At 54.0% G+C, this 5,937-nt stretch overlaps 1 long non-coding RNA gene across 1 annotated transcript; it reads left to right on the top strand.

Annotated features, from left to right (window-relative positions):
- Nucleotides 1-1,298: 1,298 nt before the first annotated feature.
- LOC129543621 (uncharacterized) lies at nt 1,299-5,514 on the top strand. The gene is made up of 3 exons (XR_008683307.2): nt 1,299-1,811; nt 2,541-2,615; nt 3,020-5,514. It is a non-coding gene; the product is annotated as an uncharacterized LOC129543621 (long non-coding RNA).
- The last annotated feature ends 423 nt before the right edge of the window (nt 5,515-5,937 follow it).

Consider the following 5,937-nt stretch of genomic DNA (forward strand, 5'->3'; position numbering starts at 1 on the left):
GGTTCGATCCCTGGGTCAGGAAGATCCCCTGGGGAAGGAAATGGCAACCCACTCCAGTATTCTTGCCTGGGAAATCCCATGGACAGAGGAGCCTGGTGGGCTACAGTCCCTGGGGTCACAGAGAGTCAGACACGACTCGGCGACTAAGCAGCAGCATACCTGTGTGGGGCCACAGTTTCTTTTTCTTTGCAGGTCTTGCAGTATTGTTTGAAAATTGCATGTTTTAAACAATATAACGTGACAACTCTATTAAATTCTCCCTCCTACCCAGGGGTTGCCGTTGTTACTGTGTGCTGTTGCTTTTGTTGTTTGTTTAGTGGCTTTTCTTAAATGGAGCTGATTCCGTAAAGTCTGGGTTCTTGGTCACCGAAGTCCCCGCACAGTCATCGCCTCAGCGTCTGGACCCGAGGTCTTCCATGTTGCCGAGGTCCTCGTGTGTGCGGGGCGATGCCTTCGGCTCCCGGCGGGGCTCCTCGCTGGCACAGAGCCTCCGGGTCAGCGGAGGTGAGCCGTGAGACCTGTCCGGTCTTCCCCTGCACGGGACAGCCTTGCACACACGCGCAGCCTCCTGGAGCCCTGCAGACATGTCGGGGCTTCTCAAGGCCCTCTGTGGACACCTCGTCACTCAGCCCCGTTTGGCTCTGCTTTTACCACTGCTTCAGGCAATCGTGACGTTACACAGCTGCCACCGATCTGCTTTTCACAAGCGTCCTGGGGGAAAGGCTGTTCGCCTTTCCTGTGAGTTGGGTCAGATACAGTGGGGTCTCTCGTAGAGCCACCTGGAAGCTACGGAGGAGAACGGTCTGGGGAGGTTCCAGTCCGCTCTCTCCTTGAGAGGCCCCCAGGCTCCTGGTTTTCAAGGTTCCGAGCAGAAAGGGCAGAGGAGCGGGGACGCGGGCGGCAAGGTTCTCGCGGAGAGGAGGCAGCTTTTCCGGAAGGCAGGCTCGCGGGGTACCGCGCCCTGGGGAACTGCCAGCCGTCAAGAGGGTTGATGGCGACCGTTCCTGCCGGTGCAGACGCCGCTTTTATGCAGGAGAGGATTGCCCGAGGTCTGGCCTTGCCATTCACAGAGACGCCTACGCGGTCTCCGCAGCAACCCCCCGAAACCAACCCGACAGCTCCCAGCGGAGCTCCCTGAGTCGGGGAACGTCTGTGCCGTGTGATGTTGCGAAACCACTCGGGGCGCGAGCCGTGTCTGCTGAGGTGGAGGGGTCTCACCACGAGACCAGAAACGCTGGGAGGGGACGCCTTCGTGTGCGTGCCCACTCATCTCCCTCTTTTCTGAAAGCACCACCGCCCGGTCCCCATGTGTGCGCGTGTCTTCCCTTGTGCGGGGGACGGGTGTGCCAGGGTAACACGGGGGCAGCGCTGTCTTGCGTTCTTCAGAGACTGTGGGGGGCGTGTCTCACATTTGCCATTTCTGAAGGTGTTACCGCAAGAAGTATTTGTAAGGACAAAACGAAGCTTTGCTCTTCAGTCCTGAGGGTTTTGCATGCAAAGTTCTCTCTGTTTTCCTCGCTTTCTGTCCACAGCAGTGCATCCCCAGGGTCATAGCGTCGATCAACTTCTATTGTTCTTGTTCATGTACGCAAAAGACTGCCTCGCTCTGAAAAGTAAGTGCTCTCTACTTTTGCTGTGACTCTCCATGTTTGCTGTCTAGACTCGAGTGAGGAGCCGTTCACTCGATGCTTCCAGCCAATTCCCAGCTCTGCTTCCGGCGACGCACGGTTACCCGCGAGCCGGCTGCAAGGGCGCCCAGAGCCGGTGCCGCCTGCCGGCCAGCCGATCAGAACCTTCGGGACCCGTGAAAGGTGAGGGGCGTGTCCGGTGGCCGCGGCCCGACTCCCGGAGCCTTGCAGGACATCCTGCTGTCCTTTTCCCAGCCCCCAAGTGTCCTCTCCAGAATCTGTAGTCGCCAAGACCTCGGACAGCGGCTCTTCACTCTTTTTTTTTTTTTAAAAAAACTCTTGTTTGGCTGCACTACGTCTTGACTCTGGCATGTGGGATCTAGTTCCCTGACTAGGGATCAAACCCAGGCCCTCTGCAATGGGAGCACAGTCTTAGCCATTGGACCACCAGGGAAGTCCCCACTCTTCACTCTTGAGATGCCCCAAGTCCTCTTGCCGGCCCCCCAGTGCAGGGGCCCCTCCCACCCAGTAACGTGCAGGTTCAAGAAGCCACGCGAGGAAGGGGCTGGGGGACTGGGGCGGGCAGCCTGGGGTCATGGTAACACCCAGGCTTTGGACCCACAGGGCAGACCTGGTGCACAATCGGTTCCTCAAGCAGCGAGCAAGACCGTGGACAAGTGACCGGCCGTGCGATGTGCAGGCCCCTCAAGTGCACCAGGGGGAGGTGGGCAGTGCTGAGGCCAGGTTCACAGGCTCCTGAGTGAGGGCACGTGTGAGAACCGGCCCTGTGCTGACGCCCAGCGTGCTCGCTAATGTGGGTTGCAGGACGGGCTGCGGGTGAGGTCCCAGACCCACCCCTGCTGTGAAAGCAGCAGGAGCAATGCGGTCCATCCGCGTGTTTTGTTCTTTTAGGTACCGAAGACTGCAAATCCAGGTCCTGTGAATAAAAGCTTCCCAGATCTTTGAGAATCCTTCACTTACAGAGATGTGAGTACCGAGAGAATGAAGCTGCAAACGCAGAGCCTCCGTTTACAACCTGACAATTATATGTGGGGAAAAAAAACCCAAACCTGAGCTACCAGATTCCATAGAAAGCGGCTTGGGGGTTGTTGGCCAGACATTTTTCTCTTAAACTGACAAGTTGAGAAATGTATATGGTAAAAAAAAAAAAAATTGCTAAAAGTTCAAAATGTATGAAAATCTCCCTGGTTCAGTCCCTGGGTCCTGCTGCCCTGAAGGGACTGCATTGCCAGCTTTTGTGTTTTCTCCTAGGAATAATCTGTGCGTGAGAAAATTTAGGCCGAATATTTCCCTATCGTTTTATTATATTAAACTGTGGTCAGATGCACACAGGACAAAGTTTACCACTGTAACCATTGTTGTGCCCACAGGCTAGTCGCACACCCAATCTCCAGGACTGTTTCATCTTGCAAAACTGGAACTCTGTCCCCAGTAAACAACAAAGCCCACTCCACTCTCTCCCTCAGCCCCTGACAGCCACCCTCCTAATCTGTTCCTGTGAATTTGATGACTCTGGGGCCTTCACATGGTGGAATTACGCAGCATCTCTCTCTGTGTGGCTGGCTGCCTGCACTGAACACGATGTCTTCAGGTTTCCTCCGTGTTGCAGCAGGCGAGGCTCCTCCGTGCAGCACGGGGAGGAGACGAGTTTGAGAAGCCCTCTTTGGGCTGGACGGTGACGCTGCCCAACTTCCTGATGGAGTGTCTGCCCGTGGCTCCCCGAGTTGTGCAAGCTGGTGATCTGACCCACCCCCACCCGAGGTCAGCGCTCTTCCCATTGCTCAGTCTCACAGACTCAGATTCTTTCTGAAATGCATCAGAAAGGCCTTTACGTTTTTTCTTGGACAGATCTGACTTCCAGAGTGGGCAGTTTGTGGTCAGTGGGGTACACATTCTGTAGGATGCTGCCCCGTTGTGGGGCCCTTCCTTCTCAACATGATGGCAATGCGGGGACCCAGCCCACCCTGTTCCATGCTGCACGATGCCAGCCTGTGCTTCACTTCTGGCTCTGAGATCCTGACGGGGCGAGGGCCACGGGCTGCCCATCACTGCAGAAGAGGAGGACAGGTGAGCCCAGCCACCTGGCTGGAGGAAGAGGAAGTCACCCGATGATGCTGTGGGTTCTGGGAAGAGGAGCAGAACCGTGGGGATGGATGGCTGCAGGACGGATGGCTCCCGTGATGTCAGTCCCACTCGGAGCCTCGATGCTTCTGTCATGCTGACAGGGAAGGGGCAGTCCCGCTGAGCTCCATGACCTTGAATTTGGAAGGAACCCCGGGTGACTTTAGCTTAGCCTTGACTGTTGTATATCCTTGGAGGAGGACACGTATCTGAGGCTGGGACTGCAGCAGCTGGTCTGAACTTAAGTGCTGACAACAGAACATGACCACCAGCCGGTGCCCTGACCTGAGCAGTGCACCCAACTGGAGCCAGTCACATCCACCCAACAGCACCCGGGGGAGGCAGAGTCACCAGCCTCTCATGTCAGCTCAGCCGCCTGCAACTTGGAGCTGATGGGGGGTCCTGCAAACACTTAATTCCCCCGTGTATCACGCAAGCCTTCAGGTGGGGACCCAAGGCCACTGGGATGCGTGGCTCCCTGGCCCCCAGGACAAGAGCTGGAGAAGGGAGGTCGGCTGCAATGGAAGCTGCCCTCCTGGGCTGTGGATGAGGTGGGAAGACTGGTGAAACTCTCCTCTACAATGGAATTCTCAGAGGTTAGTGTGTGTTAGTCACTTAGTTGTGTCCGATTCTGCAATCCCGTGGACTATAGCCCTGCGTTGCAGGCAGACTTGTTACCAGCTGAGTGTGGAAATCGTCTGGGCATCTATGACAATGCAGACTGCGTGGCAGTGGGTCTGGGGCCAGGCCGGCTGCTCTACATTTCTAATGGACACTTGGATGAAGCCCAAGTGAATGGTCAAAGATCACCCAGATAGCAAGGCTCTACTGAAATCTAAGCAAAGTTGGCATTTATTTTCTTTTTTCCTAGATCCCTCTCCCCACTTAGGGCTTCTCTGGTGGCTCAGATAGTAAAGAATCTTCCTGCAATGCAGGAGACCTGGGTTTGAGCCCTGGGTTGGAAAGACCCCCTGGAGAAGGAAATGGCAACCCACCCCGGTATTGTTGCCTGGAGAATCCCATGGACAGAGGAGCCTGGTGGGCTACAGTCCATGGGGTCATAAAGAGTCGGATACTACCGAGCAACTGAACAGGCGAGCGTGCACACATACCACACACACACACACACACACACACACCACTTAACTGCCTACCTGAGATAATGCTCCAAATAAGTACATTTGAAGTCTTCACTCTTATTTAAAGACTGTTTTGTATCCATGGCATGTCAGTTCCTAGTGGTGGATAGTCAGAACTCATCTTTGTTATTATTAAAATATTTAAAAATTTTATTAGTGTATAGTTGATTTGCAATGTTGGGTTAATTTCGGGTGTACAGCAATGTGGCTCAGTTATGCATTTACATATATTCATTCTTTTTTAGATTCTTTCTAATCTTTGTTCTTAAAGCCAGAATGCAAGGGACAGACTTGCTCACATGAATATCACAAGTGTGTTTGAAGAAGTGTGAATTCGAATGAAGGGAAGCATATGGGACGCTTGTACACTGAAAACTGTGATTGTTCTATCGAGGACCCCAGGGACCAGGCGTTCCGACAGGCTGGCGTCCTCCGGACCCAGGTCAAGCTGGCTGTCTCCCAGGATGCCTTCAGCCTTGCACGTGCTGTTATCTTTCCATCTCATGCTTGTGCAATTGTTTTCCTGGAGTCTAAGTGTGGGGCTGACTTACACAACCTGTTAAATTCCGTTTGCTGGCTTCAGACTGCTGTCTCACCTGCTGAGATAACTGGTTATTGATCTAACATTTTTCCCTCGCTCTCTTGGGCTGTTTCATCTTCATGGTGGATACGATGGATTCTTCCTTCCATCCCCCATCCGTCCCTCCCTCCTCCATCTGGTGCCTGTCTCCTGAGAGCCCCGTGCCCTGAAGGCTCTGTGCTCAGCTCTGGGGTGTTCATCATGGTGAACCAAACGGAAAGGAATCTGTGTTCTCCTGGACTTTTGTTCCAGTGGGGAAGACAGACACGAAACAAGGACAAATAAGTTACATGGATGTTGTGGTGATGATGAGTGCCAGGGAGGAAAATAAAGCAAGGACAAGAGACAGGGAAAGGGTGGCCAGAGAAAAACCTCACAGAACGCGACATCTGAGCAGATGTTTCAGTCCAATTCACTGGACAAAAGGCTGAAAAAGAATTCTTTGATC

The sequence above is a fragment of the Moschus berezovskii genome, chromosome 23, assembly GCF_049115385.1.
Source record: "Moschus berezovskii isolate FMDL1 chromosome 23, NW_MosBer_1.0, whole genome shotgun sequence".
Taxonomy (NCBI): Eukaryota; Metazoa; Chordata; class Mammalia; order Artiodactyla; family Moschidae; genus Moschus; species Moschus berezovskii.